Raw genomic sequence first — 17,360 nt, 5'->3', positions numbered from 1 at the left:
AGGCTACTACAATCTTCTATCTGATGACCTCGGGAAGCTCTGTGGATCTCACCATGGTGTTCAATCTCCATTCATCAGTCAGGAGCACAACAGACTACATTTCCAAGGTTTAGATAAGGGAAGCCTCCTTCAAAATGCTCAGTCATGATGTTCTAATCAAGTTTAACAGATCTGATAAAACTGTGTGTGATTTTATCCTTTTCAGGTGGGAATAAATGTTTTTTTATTATTTACATTATACATAAAGTTTTTTAAATTACTTTCTTCAGTTTTTTTTACTTAGTTATATTAGTCAAATTTTAGTATTGTTAAAATTGATATTAAATATTCATAAGTCCAAATGGACACATGAGTATTTAACCACGGTGGCACAAAGGCTCGCGCCCTTGCCTCACAGCAAGAAGGTCTTGGGTTCAAATACCACCTGGGTCTTTTCTGTGTCGAGTATGCATGTTGTCCCAGTGTGTGTGTGGGTTTCCTGCACCATGGGTCCCTGAGCAAAACCTCAGACGGAAAAAAAGGCAGCGCTGAAGAGGAGGACTGAGGACTTGGTTTTAAAGATACTATAAAGCATAAAGCGTCCATATCAACACTGGAAACACAAGATTTGACCCATAGATCCCAAATTTCTTCAGTGTCAGACTTCAACAGAGGGAAAATTAAATTCGGAGCGATATTTGCACGGAACAGATCAAACTGAATGATTCACTGTCCAGAATTTTGTACGACTGTGGATTCCACATGCAGCCACTGTAGTCTGGTGTTAGTGAAAACATCTGGTAAGTTATTAGGTCCTGGTTCAATTCAACTGGGAGTAGCTTTTTTTCTCAGAAGAATTCATTCAAATAGGTTATTTTATTTGATCACTATATGCAGATGCCCATTTGTTTTTTGGAACGCCGGTCACACATCCGGAAATAATTGGTCCATATAAAGTCCCACTTGGGGATCTTCTCCCACACTTACTGCTGTTACAGGTATTTTTAATGGTATCTCACTTGAAGGCAACTCTGGAACCCCCCGCTCCTGTTACGTTTCTCTTTGTGTTTTCCTATTATTCCATTCTCGTCATTCCTCACGTTCTACCTGACCGCCCTTCACCATGCTTGTGACACGATTAGAATCGTTGAGAAGGCCATCCCAATTTTTAAAAAACATATACAAGCACATACAAGTCTAATATACTTCAGCATGCAAGTTATTTTAGTTTAATGTGATTTAATGGGGTCTGTTTGTCAGTCACACAACAAATGTTTTTCAGCCAACAAATCACATTTCAGGAGCCTCTTCCCTCTGCAAGTTCACACCTGTTCATCCGATGGTTATTTCCGTCCTTCCAAGGCCCTGCTGTTTCAGATAGTCCTATGATAATCTCTATATTCACAAAAACACTTCATGCTTTTTATTTTTCCCTACACTCTAATTTGGCCTATACACTAGATACAGACCTGAAACTTAAACTGTGAGACCTCTGAAAATTATAAAAATATAACCAAGTAATGTTTCTTATATTATCATTAAACATACAAATGTTAACATTTCAGAGCTGTTTTTGTTAAATGACTACATGTTGCACTGTTGACAAACGTAGGATTTCCACAATTTGGAGGGAGACTGGGCTGCTCAGGACCGACTTTATTAACATAATCAACGTTTCCCTGAAGAAACTCCACGAGACAACATTGTGCATGACAAGCGATTTGCGTTGCATTTGTTGGTTTCTATTCCAGGTTGGCTTCGGGCGAGAGCGTGAAAAAAGCCTAAGGCAGAGCTGAGACATCAAACACAGAGAGCGGAGCTGGAGAACCTGTCATCAATCCTCAGTCTACCTGCGGGAATCGCTGCTACTGCTTTAAACGGGAGTCAGTAATTTACTAATCCTCAGGGGGGGTTTTTGTGTGTGTTTTGTCCTTCCCTCCATTGGGCATGTTGTGTATTGAAACAGTCCTACTCAGAGATGAGCCTCAGAAAGCTCAGCTGGAGGAGCTGGTGTGATGAGGCTGAGCAGAAGCCTGTGATGCTTTGCCTCCTGACAGTCCTCCCCCACCAACACATCCAGCCACAAATGGGCTCATTTAAAAGCAGATGCGCTGCCGTGAGGCTAAAAGTCAGGCAGCCGGCTCTGACAGGTTTAAGGTGCCCAACTGCCTCACTCTGGCTGCTGGACTGCACTAATTTTACGTTCGGGTGAAATCAGGTGCGCAGAGAAGGTCTTTTCAGGGCGGATGGAAGATTTAAAGCTTCTCTCTGAAAGATTGCTGCCATATCAGATGGATTCTTTCAGATGGAGTCACAGCTTGAAAAAAGTCCAATACAATGGAAATATAATATAAACAGATAACAGAGTGATTGACAGATTAACTGGAGTAATCAATTATATAAATATGAGTAAAAAATGTGTTTCATTTTTGTTTTAAAGGTTTTAAAAACTATTTATTGCTCCTGGGTGTAAGTTAAAAAAAGGAAAGAACAAAATGATTTTGCTGTATTTTATGTGGATTATTGTGGAGAGCTAAAGGAAGTGTTGTGTCGAGTACACAACTGCTGCCAGTCATTTGGATTATTAGCTTATTAGCTTCACAAGAACGAAAACCTGAAGTGATGCGCAAAGCTTTAGCTTTAGCTTGACTGTGAGAGTTAATATGAGTTTCTTGATCGTTAACCCGATAGTCATTAGTGGACACTCGTTGAATGCTGTTTGGATTGCCTATGGACATTTTCAGCTTCAAGTTTGACCTGTGGTCGGATGTTTTGTGGCACTTTGAAATGGTTTAGCCTGGGGACATTTAGCATTCACCTGCTAAGTGGATGTCTCCCATGAGCAAGGCCATAGCTGCCCTTGAGGACACCGAGGTCTAGACCTAGGTTTTTGTGTATGTGATGATAAATAGTTAAACCAATACTTTGAACTGGGTCGTGATGTCAGTAGTTCCACCAGGTTGCCATTGGAGGTGCTGCAACTGCACAAGGCAGCCAAAATAAACGTCCACGAAGAAGAGCGCAGCCAACAGTGAAACATAACAGAGGTAACTGGCTGTAAATATTGTACTTCAATTCCATTCTTCTCCTAATCACAGTTGGGACACGAGTCTTCATTCATCATGACACTTTAAGTATAGCTTGAGTCAATACTGCTTATTGATGACGTTATTTGATTTGTGTGCATCCTTAAGTGAGTCGTGTCTGTCAACAGACTAGTGATGGTTCTGTTTCAAGAGTTAATCCTTTCAGTCAGACTGACAAGTTGTACTTTTTTTTTTTACCCGTAGCTTTTATAAATGAACATTGATCCTTTGTTGACTTCATTCAGATGATGAAGAGGCTGCACTGAACAGCTCAGCTCTGGGAGGGAAAGTGTGAAGAAAAAAAAGGTGATGAAGGTTAGAGAGACAAAGTATTTGTGTTTTTTTATTAAACATATTTCATTGGGTGAAATCTGAAGTGAATTCAGGCATACAGAAGGTAAATTAAACAAAATTATTTTTTGAATTTGTCAGAAGAGGTGAACGTTTAAGTGCAGAGGCAAGAAGACAGCAGAAAGAAGGACAGAGAGACAAAGGAAGAGGACAGACTTGATGAGAGATATGATGGAGGGAGTGGTTCATAAAAGACAGGAAGACACAGAAAGATCATGAAAGACAAAATAGAAGAAGAGCTGAAGGAGAGCAGGCAGAAGGAGAGGGGACAGAAGCAGTGCTTTAACAACAAAACATTAACATACTGAAATGAGTTCTCTCTTTTTAAGCTTAGTTTTAGCAGTTCTAAGCATGATAACCAAAAATCAAAGTTTTATGACAAACATTCACACTATAACATGAAGTGGGAGGAGAAATATTTTGGATTAGATCTTCAGCTTCAGAAGATTCTACCTACGGTTTTACCTGTATGTCATGTAGCACAAAAAAAAAACAAATGCAGTTTTCAATGAAGGATTTCAAGACTGGAAAAATACAGTTGGAGACAATTAGGAGTCATTTAACCTCACAGGAGGATCTCCCTGGTATTTGAAATCTTTTTTTTTTTTTAAATTTTGTAATTTTTAAATCTTCTATGTTTTCAATGTGTTTGTGCAGTGTGAACAGTTAACATCCATGAAAACTGATTCATGTTGTTTCAGTGAGTTGTCATGGTTCAGCTCTTCTTGCTGCAGATGATGATGTCACTCTCCAAGGAGTCTCACTCACACGTATACATGTCATATACCGTACACATTGAAGGCACTTGTGTTTTAAATAAATGAATCCATTTTAAATGAATTCTGCTCTTTCTTTAGTTTTCTACTTTGTAACTAATGTGCAGGAGGATGATGAGTGGTGGACCTCAGTATTTCTAAAACTCTGGACACGGCTAGGGTTGCCCACTTTCCCATAAGCAAATAAGGGACAAGAGTTTTTGACCGGTGGTCAGCGACACCACAATGGTGAATTAGCGTTATCACAACACTGACATTTTTTCATTTACTGGTATACACGACCTTGGAAATGTATTGACGGCAAATACCTTTTATTTATGATGGCCACTATTTTTCTGAAAATACTGTCATGAAAAAACATTTCAACTCAAGATTAACTGGACCTTCAAATGAATATCCCAAATAAACACACAACCTGCGCACACAGGCATTTCTAAAACAATTCAGGAGAATGTTTGACTCACCAAGTCTACTTTTTGCTGCTCCTGATGGACTCCAACAGTCCTTGGTCTATTTGCACAGCTTGGAACAAGTCTTTGCATGGCAAGTCACAGTTTACAGAGATCTGAAGTTATTTTCTGATTAATTCAGTGCTGCACTTGTTTCTGGAGTCTGACCATTTATTGGCCATCAGAGAAAAGCTCCTCTCAGTGAAGACATTGAGCCTGGCACACTGAGGACAAATGAAACCATCCTGAACATGTTGGCCTGCACAACATTCACATACAGTTGATCCATACCGACGGTCTCTGTCAGTTTTAGGGCAGCAGAGCTCCTCTTAGCATCCGATGGGTTTCAGTTTCACCAGAGCATTTTCTGGAGAAAAGTCAAACCACTTGTCAATGTAAGTGATGACAGAGTTGTAGAACTTCAAAAAGTCCAGTTGTTGCCTGGACCTTTGTGCTGGCAGCTGTTTGTCCATGAGTTGTTTGGTCTGGTATCCCAAAAAGTTGTCCTGTTTCTGCATCATCATCTTAACTTTGACCTTCTGGATTTCTTCATAAACATTGGTGATTCTTAAGCTTTGTTTCCTCCAGATGTTTCACAAGTTGGTCAAAGACGCAACCCACATTGTGAAAGAAGCACAGATAAATCTCGGCTGCTTCTAGTGATGAGAAACCTGACTCCTTGAACTGACTCACGGGTTTTTGAGTCGTTCATCCAAGTGAATCGGTTGTGTGAGTCATTTGATTCAGTTTCGTATGTACACCATTTCCACCCACTGCAGGACCTGGAGGCTCAGCTGAACTGCTACGAACGACGGGGGAGCATCATGTATAAATGCTGAAACACTTCTGAGGAAAATAAACAATAAGTAGACACTAGTTTTTAGTGGCCCTGGTCTCTTTATTCTAGATTATGTGTGTTGTTTCAGAGGTTTGTTTGAACCAGGAAATAAATAAATGATTAAACTGAATAAATACCAGGCATCCAGAATGACAGATATACAGTAAATATTAATATGTAAATGTGATATTATAGTTTAGTTTTTTTTCCTCCAACATTGCTTTATGTTTACACCACGGGCCAGAAAGAAATGGCATTTCAAAACTCTGTATGTCCTGTACATATTGAAGTATTGATAATAAATTTGACTTTGGCTTTGACTTTGAACATTCTCATTTTTTACTCATATCAATAAATAACGTGATGTTCATATGGCAGAACTAATTATAGGGGACAATATTAAATGTAACACAATGCACGCTACAGTCGTGTTTCAACATTATTTATTGTGTATTTATTCATGTATTTATTTCTACAAGCTTTGTGAAACAAACAATGTGTTTTTTCTCCACCGTCACTCATAAAACTTTCCGAGCTCAGCGCCGCTGCAGACTTTCAGGTGAGGGAGAGGTGGAGCCTCACTGCTCACGAGGTGAACGGAGCAGCTCAGAGCTGCTGACCGATTCAGAGGAGGTGAACGATTCAGAGGAGGTGAACGACTCTTTCAAGTTTCGAGCTGACTCGGGAATTCGTGCTGAACCACTCAGACGAGATGACTTGGACATGCGTGCTGAACTACTCCTACGAGCGAGCGAGCTGAAAGCCTCATGTGACTTTAAGGAGCCGGTAGCTGCTGTGCTCAGCAGCTATTAGCATTAGCGACGTGGCTACTATCGCTATAAGCTACTTTTAGCAGCTATTAGCAGTAGTAACACAGCTGCTGACATGAGAAAGACATAGTTCGTTGAGATAGCATAAGCGGCACCACCAGTTCTTTGACGTGAACTTATGTGTTGTGTAAAGAGCATTGAGCGGATAAGATGTAGGATGAGTCGGGACAGATGTAGGATGGGTAGCTGTGGGCGACCGTCTGCCTGGCTGATTGCTGGGCATGCCGAATAAACTTTTGAGCAAATTGGACGTAACACAAGCGGGCTGAAGGCCCTCCAGTGTGAACCATGATGATATGCAAAGCTTCTGCCTTGAGCCTTTCAAGAACAAATTATGCTCATCAGGAAGGTCAGGAAGTGGGCCTTGGAAGGAATTAAGTTGTATTAAGGGAAGTGAATTCACCAATGCAAAGAGCCGTCAATTGCCAGGAGTACGATTTGTATGAGTGAGTGAACTTAGGTGGTGCGCGGAGCGATCTGTGTGGGGATGGCAAGGTGAGAGATTCCTCCTATCGGCGGACCAGAAAGAGTTTCACGAGTCCTCTGAGGAGACATTGATACAGTTATTTGCGAATGGCTGCAAACGATGGGCTGACGGCATTTGATATGGAAATGATACTACCATGCTTTTGAGTAGAGGACTTTGATCTGAGCCATAGATGATGGAGGCCAGGACTGTGTGAATGCGTGATGGGAGCTAAATGAAGGCTGAACAGAATTACGGAGTAGATTCTGAGTGGGTCATGGGTTTTTAGAGTGGACGGAGCAAGCCTGGTTGATGTAGCTGGTTGCTTCAATGAACGGTTGCAGGGAGGAGTGAGGAAGTTGCAGCGGATGACATCAGCGGAAAGCACGAGCGATGGAAGTTAAACAGGTGTCTGTGACAGCGTTAGGTGGCCGTGGATGTGACGACCTGTCATGATGAAATGTTTGAGATACTTGCTTGGATCCACGCGTGGACGGCATTAGTGTTTGAAGAGGGACGTCCATCATTAATACCTCGGCTATGGTGATGTTGTCGCACACTGATGCTATCTTTTCCCTCCCGGAGGGCTCTGAGTCGCGAGCCACGCGAGGGATGGATTTCCTGAAGAGCAGACAACTCTGATTTATAGAACGACGGAGGCCGTTTCTCCAAACTATTTGCCCTGATAGGATGCTCCCAAAAATAACTGGAGGGGTCTCTGAAGAATTGCGAGGCATCTGCAGGTTACGTGACATCATCGTAGATGGATGAAATGAAAGACGACTGTCGGTGGGTTCATTGCGGGGAGGGGGTTCTAGTGGTGCCCTCATGTGCATGAGAAAAGCGGCTTGCCCAGGGCGGAAACCATCGGGGCCATGGCTGTTTGTGAACCTTGATTTTCCTGCACAGCGGCCTGTGGAAGGCAAGGCCAGAGCGGGCAAGCGCATCTGAATGAAAAGTGTGGGGCAGGGACAGGATGACTGGGGCGACGAGGTGCTTGAGAGCATGGTTGGATCTTGGTATCATGAATGGGCTGGACGTGTGTTATTAGAATGCTGAAGGGGCCAGCTGAGCTTTATAAATGATGGAACATAGAACAGCCGTATTTGGTTGCAGGTCGCTGCTCAGCAGAGGTGGAAGTCGAGCTTGGCCCCTTGTGTAGACTGCTAATTTTTCAGAAATCCCCTCCCCAATGTATTTATTTATTTATTTAGCATAGATGTGGCTGGGTTGACAGGATCAGAGTCAGACGTGACTTAGCCTACTCCTAACGTGAGGTGACAACACGGCTGGCATGACGAGGCTTGAACATGGGGCTTAAGAGGCGAAGCCTGGGCAATGATTGGCCGAGGCCGAGATGATCCACAGCAGGGATTGGCTGCCACATGGGGGTGTGCCTAGAGACAAGCAGTGATTGGATGATAATAATAACACATCAAACGTATATAGCGCTTTTTTATACCCTCATATATTTTTGATCTGATTTCTCCCACTGATTTGCAAGGCTTTCTTGACATTTTGCCCTCAACACAAGCTTCACAGAAGGTTTCCTCCTCTTCTGCTGCAAGGTTCACACCTTTAACCATGTTTTTGAGTCCTTTCAACTCTGTAGTGTGGCCTAAGCGCTTATGCCACAGACTTACTGGAACTGATGCACTTGATGCTCCATGACAGGTTGTGCAGCTTCCCTCGGTGTCCAGCTGATACAACCCATCAGATCTCTGTGTTCCCATTCCATGAAGAGTTCCATCCTTTCCTCATATGTAGCAGCGAGACTTTTTGAGCTGCACTGTATTTCCTTTCCTGGCAGCAGCTCCCACTGAGAAAAGATTCATAGATAACTTGGGGATATACAGTACATCATAAATGGTTACATTTTTAACACCACTAACTCTGAATGACATTTGCAGCCTTATGTTCCCCAGTCCAAGAGCCTCAACCACTCTACCATCACCAAGTTTCACAGATTGTGGTTTTGAGAACTGCTGGGAGTGTTGAAGTCCTTCTTTGTTCCATGTCATATGTTTTGATGCTCCAGAATCAATCAACCAGTCTCCTTGTTGTAAATCACTTTGACTTGACTCGCTTACAACAAAGGCACCCTCACACGAGTCCTCTGTATCCTCACACTTCATGCTTTTAGCCTGGTGGGTTTTGTATTTCATTTAAGTGCTTGAAGAATCACATTTGATATGTCCCTCCTTCCCGCATTTGTAACATCTCCATGAGCTGGGGCTGTCGGCTCCCACTGTTTTTGACTTGTCCTGCATACTTGAGTTGACATGGCTGATGCACTACTGGACTGATGCACCACTGGACAGCTGTGCTGTTGTCAGCATGCACACGTTTTTGTTCCTCATGTTTCAATGCTTGTTGGACAAACTGTAGTGTCAAACTCTCCATCTTTGTCCCCATTGCAGTAACGACTGTTGCATAGCTTTGTGGTAGACTTCCTAGAAGAGTCACAATTTGGTCCTCCTCTTCTAACACAGAACCTATTGCACCTAGCTTATCAGCAAGCTCCTTCTTTCTTTTCAAATGATCATCGAGATTTTCTCCTTCCTTCATTTCACACCGAAAGTACTTTTTCTTCAGAAATAGCTTGTTAGCAACAGTGTCTCTTTCAAATTGTCTTTGTAACGTCTCCCTTGCTTCGTTGGGGTTCCTGAAACTTGTTATCAAGTATAGCTGGGGTGTACTTACATTCAGCACCAACACTGAAAAAGCTTTTTCTCTCTTTCTTTTAAACTCGGCTCGTGTGTTAGCATTAGCATCTGCGGCTAACTGTTCTGTCTCTTGTACCATACCCCACAGTCCTTTCGCTTTCAGAAGATGCTCCAACTGAAATTCCCATGTTGCCCAGTTCTCAGGTCCACTCAGCTTGTCAATAAACAGTTTATCTTCCATTGTGAACCCCACAACACTGTTTATGAGCCACAAAAATCTGTGTTTAGCAGCTTTTTCCAGCGACCTCTGGGCCCATAACTTGTATTTTGTTTACATGGTTTTATTGAGAGTAACAAAGCTGTGCCACTAGATGGCAGTAATGCATCTTGATAGAACATACATTGTAAAATTACTATTACAACAGTCCATAAAGAAGACTATTGCAATAATCGAGTATTTCGGCTGTGGTCTGGGAGAGGGAGGGAAAGAGGCGGGTGATATTCCGGAGATGGAAGAAGAATGTTTTTGAAATATGGTTGATGGCCGGAGGTCCCTCTTACAGGTTGAATTACTGCTTTAAACTCCATAACAAAAAAAAACATATATTCGGGCTCCGTAAAAATCAACCTGTTGAGGCAATATATATGTCACCTCAAGTGAATGGCCCGGCTGTTGGTATATTTTTCCGTATGTGGCCCTTGGTGAAAAAACTTTATACACCTCTGCCTTAAACAGGCCTCTACATACGGAGTAACCCGGACAAATTGTATTATTTTGTATATTAAGTGTTTGCTGATTATGATTTAGGAGTTCATTTGCTGCCAGTTCTGGCATTTAGAATCAAAACATATCTTTGAGGGTTGATTCATTATAAGAATAAAGAAGGATAACATCCAGGTAGCTTTTCTTGCAGGATTGAAACATGTTTGCTTTTCTTCATTTGGATCCGGGAGGTAGAGAGAAGTTGACATTGATATCTGGCGCCGTAAATTACGAACACATATCAGAACACAAGGACAAGGAAAGCAGGTTTGTTATGGTTACTGGAAAAGTAGATGGTAGTTTGATGAATCTCCTTAAGGTTCCCCCGGGCAGTGACGGGTCCTCAAACACATAGTTCATCTAATGATAACAAAAAGCCCAGGGATTTTAATACGTGGCAGAGATTTCACAATCCAATTAGATCCAAAAATTTATTCATCAAACTGCAGATCTGATGCAAAAATTAATAGCAAAAGATTTAATACTTGCATGCATGAAGGTGGGATTGTGAACATGTGGACAGATTTAAACCAGACAAGTTGAGAGTACACTCTTTACTCTCCCGCTCATGTCTACTCAGGCATTGACTACTTTTTTGTGCTTTAAAGAGATCTACCTAAGGTAGTTATCTGTGAAATAGGACCCAGCACAATTTAATACCATATTCCTGTCTATTTGACAGTTGATCTGAATAATATGATCAGAACCACTCTGTGGAGACTGAATTCAAACATTCTGAATTACCTACTAATTAAAGATAAACTAAGTAGGGAAGTGAAATGTTATTTTGGAAACGTTGATAATGAAGAAGTGACCAACTGGGGGTGCAACTCTGGGATGCACAAAGGCACGTTTACGGCAATGCAACCGCCAAACACACACCCTCCACCTCCATTCACACACACACACACACACACACACACACACACACACACACACACACACACACACACACACACACACACACACACACACACACACACACACACACACACACACACACACACACACAGTGTTTCTGGCTTCATGACAGATGCTGTAGCTTCGGTTGACACACTCACATTAATCTGAATGTAACTGGTTTAAAGCCCCACTGTGACCCCCACATGACCCACAGTTCAGCTGCAGGTCACAGTGGTGATCCACAGGTCACCACTGTGACCAAAACCCTTGACCCCCATCAGCTCCCTGGAGCGTCGTAATGTGGCTGCACCTCCACGCCACACAAATAGGACGGCTCAATGCAGAAATGAAATTTCCCTAAGGGGATTAATAAAGTGTGTTTAGTTAGTAATGAGACACATTTGTTCTGCTTTAACAAGAAACAAGAAAACATCTCATGAATGTACATTTCATAATAATGTTGTGCAGGTTAACAGTTATTGGTTTGACCTCTTTTGTTCCTTTCTGGGATGTGTTGTTAGCTGTGTTATTGTTGTGTTATTGTTCAGTGCAAATCACATAAGTGCGCACGCTCACATGAGCAGTGTAATAAGAAGTTTGTGACGTCAGTTAAGCAGTTGAAAGTTGGATGTCGAATGGTTCTCACTGCATGGACAGGCTGGCCTGCTGTTCAGTGCCCAAGCTAGAGACCACAACTCAACAAAAACCTCAGACTCTGATATTACAGCCGTTATGTTCTGTATTTACCTGCTGAACAACACTAAAGTTCATAAACAGAGATTCCTTGTTGTGTGAGGTACTTTCCAGCCACGTGAACTCAGAGGAAAGAGCTAAACTCACCCAAAAGGCCAAAGCACAACAATAAGTTACTCAGTTAATTTTGTTTCACTGACAGACCAAGACGGTTCTCTTTAAATTGTCATGGTACCTTCGTTTCTTTCATATGTTCAATCCCTCCAAGTTCAGAGGAAAGGAAGCCGCATGCTGGTTCTCCACCTTGATTTTCAGTAGGCGATCTTTCTTTCTATATACAAGCTTTGAGCACAGCTCTCTCACACCCATACCACTGTAAAAAAAATGCTCTGTTCTTACATTCAGTTCCTCCATATCAAAACAACTTTGATTTTATGCATCTTCTTCAAGGTTCATACTTTTTTTGTTTGTTTTCTGTTAAATGTCATTGCCATGGTCAGTTATTGATGACTGGCCAGTGTCAGGTGTACAAAACATTTAGAAAACATGATGGAAATGTGGCATGCAGGTGTCCAGAAAATACCAGTTTTTAGAAAAATCACCTTATTGTTTGTGATCCTTATTAAACTTTTCTAATGTTACTTTAAACATTTTCCCAGTGAGGAACGTTTGAGCCTTACACTTTTATCGACGTTATCAATATTAATACCTGACCGATGAAGATGGTTTTCAAAAATACGGTCAGAATCCAGTGAAGAGCGTAGATGAATGTGACATAAGTTAAAGGCACAAACAAGAGAAGACTGGTTGGAGATTGAAGTGCTGTCATGGAAATGTTTTTCTGTTAGGATGTGGACAATAAAATAAGTAAGAACAGACACAAAATGGAGAAAAACAGCGTCTGCTGAGTTACAGCAGTAAGGCTGGACAGGTTGTCACGATTTGCTCAGTTTGACTTCAAACAAGTGATATTTTTAGAGCACTATAACACTTCCCGAAAGGTCTCCTGTGTAAAAGAAATACATAAAAAATACAACAACAACAACATTCTTCAGCTTTGAAAATTCAGTTTTCATCAAGTGAATTTGCCATGATCCAGAAGCCTGACATATTAAGCTGGTGTTCGTTTTCATTTCACTTTCATGTTTGTTTAGGGAGTTTACTATTTACAATGCAGCTTTTCTTATCTTGTGGTGTTTGCACTTGTTTTACAGCACACACACACACACACACACACACACACACACACACACACACACACACACACACACACACACACAGACACATAGACACACACACGCAATATATAAGTAAAAGAACATGCAAAACGAAGTATTGTAGCCATTTTTACATTAGCATAGTTTACAATAGTTAACGTAAAACAAACACAAATGTTTGTCAGTCATACATCCTGACACCATGTTGCTCCACCCACCGTGGACCAGCGAAGTCTGTGATAGAAGATTTGTGTCTGGACACCAATCAATAGATTAAGTGTCCTGACTTTTTCCATAAACTGTGAGACCGGGTTGCTGCACCGCTGACATCATGGCTTGCTGTAGATGGTTTGGGCAATTTCCATATGCATTCGGCAACCTTCATTTTTCCAAGATGGCGGACATTGGGGAATCAGGAATTAGAAATTGTCACCGATTTTGGTGTCCGCTTGACTTGAAATTTATCAGGAGAACATGTCTGTTGTTGACGTTAGGCATGTTTTCTGCTCATGCAGGTGTGTTAACAGTTAAAAACCTGTCCGTGCACCCTAACCTGGTCGCTCAGTACAGGGTGTCCTCTGTGCTCGGGTCCCCTCACCGAGCCCCACTTGGTTTCCCCAGAAATCACTTTAGGCAAAGTATGTTATTAATTCTTTAAGATTATCTAGGATATTTTCTTGTGTGTGGATATAACTTGCTCCTAAATTGGACTTATTGGTCTCTTCTTGTCGGTTCAGGCTGTGTTTTCTCCTGATCCACACAAATGGATGCATGAAGAGAGCTCGCCCCTCTCTCACCATGAGTGTATATTGCATGTGAAAAATATGTGTGCATACTCAGGCTGTGGCTCCATTGATTGAGATCACAGGATTTCTATGTGGATTTTAGTGGGGTTTCCAGCTCAAAACCTCACTGCAGCGTCATTTAGAAGTCCAGAGCTGATTGGCTGGCGCTAATGTAGGCACTGCTCGACAGAAATGTTGTAAAATAATATTTTCGGAATGTGTACATTATAGCATGCAAAGCCTGACAGTTTTATGTAATGTGTCTGTGTAATTTCAATCCTATCAAAGAGAATGTACAGGACACTTAAAGAGATGAAAAGAAAGCACAAGAAAATGGTGTCGGGTGGAACTTTCTTAACAAAACCATTGGATTGAGATTGTGTGTGTGTGTGTGTGTGTGTGTGTGTGTGTGTGTGTGTGTGTGTGTGTGTGTGTGTGTGTGTGTGTGTGTGTGTGTGTGTGTGTGTGTGTGTGTGTGTGTGTGTGTGTGTGTGTGTGTGTGTGTGTGTGTGTGAGTGTGTGTGTGTGTGTGTGTGTGTGTGTGTCTGTTGTGTGGGGTAACAGTCTTCATACTCTTCATCTTCTTCAATGCCGTTTTCTCTTCATCCTCACTGATCTGCTTCGTTCTCATCCTCTGCACTCATTTCATCCTCCCCTTATTAGCTCCTCATGTTTCTCCTTCCACCTCGTCATCTCGTTCTCCATCACACTGAATTGCTGGTCATCTTTCCCATCCTGCTCCTTTGCCTTGACGACTCACATGTTTTTTGGAATATTGACTAAAGACCATATGAAGCCGAATGGAGGAAAACATTATGTGGTCACCATATATAAATGTAAATTATTTGATGATTTGGATGTTCTCCCCTTGCTTGCATGTTCCAGTGTGGATGTGACTGCGTATCTTTTGACAGAGTGTCTAGAAAAAGGATGTGACCTTAAAACTGTGATGGATGAGCAGGTGGGTTGTAGAATACTAAAGCCTCCGGCTTCAGGCGTCAGCCCCGTTGGCTTATTGCTTAAGGTCACCCCACGGTGACAGGGATGGGGAGGAGAAGGAAAGCAGAAAAAAACAGACAGTTCATGGGGCTAAGGCCCGAACCTTCGATCTCTCATCACTACTCTGTCTCGCTCTTCTTGTGTTTTAGCAAAGACGTGTCACGGTGAATTAGGCAAACTCACTCGCCAGTAATTGGTTTCTGGGGAAAGGTTGTTAGACTGACATTAGGGAAAGGGTGGCTCCCTTCGCTTGTTAATTGAGTCTTTGGTTAGAGTCAAAGAACATGCCAGACCTGTTCCTCCAGTGAAAAATGGCATTAAGAGGATCTGAGCTTCCAGGTTTCTCCTTCACTTTATTGGGTCTGCAAAAATCTGTCCCGTTTGCTGAGACATTTTGATTTGTATGCTCGTTATGATTATAGTGGGCTGGTCAAACTGTACTTTACTCCTAAAGTGAGCCGAGCCAATTTGCTCAGACGAGTTGAGGGCGCTGAGTGCTGGATTGGTCTGGTGGGGTCCACAACACCTGGCAGCTCTTTAAACTTTTATGTAGCTGATGCATTTTTGATGTTATGACCCTGTTGGCTGCATATAGAATAGGGGATCAGCCATATTACCTCATACTGATATGGCGGCACGTATACGTGCATTATGAATTCATTACAGTGAGTAGGTTCACAGATAGTGACTCATTAGATAGATCTGTAATTTATAAAGTGATTATCTGGAGGTAAATGTGAAATGGCTTCTGAGAATGAACCAATGAATGCACATCTTTACAAGGTGTGGAAACCTTGTAAAGATGTGATTTTATTAATTTAATTAAGAACGCTCCTAAATTAAAGTTAGTTCTGACTAGAGATAATCTTGAAAAATTTGACTTTTTATTAGTATTGTCTTATGGTATAACGATACAAAAAAAATAAAAAAAATCCTGTAGAAATCTCTAAATCAAAGATCTGCTGTTCTTCAGTCCTGTCATCAAAAATACGGCTGCTTCGAAGGTATTCGTTTTAGCACATCTCCGACAGGTTTGGTGGGAATTTCTTAAAATAGATGGATCTTCACTCATCCCATGCAGACTCACAACATCTGAAACAATTCTGACATTCTCCAAAGAAAGAAACCAATAAACTTCCCAAGATGGCAAAACAAAGGAATAAGACACCTAGAACAACTCCTCTCCAAGAACTCTTTTATTCCATTTAATGACCTGATGGAATCATAAAGAATCAGCCACAACAACTATCTTGAATACCTTCAGCTAAAGTCAATAACTGAACTTAAATTTGATTTAGAGCAGGTTGATCTGAGTCCAGCCCAGACAGTTACAAACCTCCTTAAGTCCTCACCATCAGAACCATTTTATAAAATTGTGTCAATCTTATGGAATTCAAACATCAAAATATCCCTTCCAACTTCCAAATTAGAAGATCTCAACACAGATACAATCTTTTGGTCACAACTGTGTCCAAACATTTTTAGAATGACAAATATCACCAATATACCCGGAGGTCATTATAGAGGACACATATATGTTGAAACTCGTCTCCTAGATAATCATCTACACACACTGTGTGCGCAGATCAAACATTTGGTAAATGACAATCTGGAACTGGAAACATTTCAATACTTTGATCAAAGTTCTCTGGATATAGAACACAGCATTAATCAGGACAACAGGATGGATAAGGACGGTCAGCTATCGATTCTGCACGTCAACAGTAGGAGTTTGTGTGCAAACTTCAAAAAGATCTGGGAATATTTATGGATCAATAATGACAGACGAATAAACTTTGAGATGGAGAGTAATGAATTTGTTTACATGGAAAACAAGGCAGCAGGAGGAGTTGCGATCTATGTTGACAAGAATACACTTGTCAGAGGGTTGGACAGTTTGTCAACTGATGTGTCTGATCTACTTGGACGTCTGTCATTAGAAACACACCAAGAAGGTTCCCAGCATATAACAGTTTGCTGTATAAACAGAACAACCATCCAACAACTATGTTTGGGCTAAATTTGGGCCACATTTGGACAACAGAACAACCATAAAAAAACAACCCAATTTCATGACTATATTTGGGCTACATCGAAGACGACAGACTGACCAGATTTAGCCCAAAAACCACGTAAATCACATCGGATCTTTGGTGGGATATTTCTTCTCACTCCCTTTCAGGGATGCGACCTGCTGCCTTCCAGCAGGAGAACTCACAAGGCCTCGCTACTCCCCAAATTTAAAATTGCATTGACACACATAATGCACCCACATCTTCATGCACCAAAACACACTCTTAATGCCTCCAACACATTCTGAGGTTTGGGGACAGGAGCTGTGGAGAAGGGTACTTCCAGCACCTCCCTCAGCCAGGATGGGGGTTTGTAGACTGAAGTGTGTGCGCTTGGTCATGCCACCACCAGAGAGTGTCGGCAGGTAAAGTAGCATTATGGGACTGAACAAGCCAGGGCTGTTTGAAATCTCTGGATGTCTGAATAAAAATATCACATCCAGGACAGGACATTTACAAGTCTGAAGTATCCTCTCAATTAGACCCC

Source organism: Lipophrys pholis (assembly GCF_963383615.2).
Source record: "Lipophrys pholis genome assembly, chromosome: 1".
Lineage (NCBI taxonomy): Eukaryota > Metazoa > Chordata > Actinopteri > Blenniiformes > Blenniidae > Lipophrys > Lipophrys pholis.
This window is presented reverse-complemented; position numbering follows the sequence as displayed.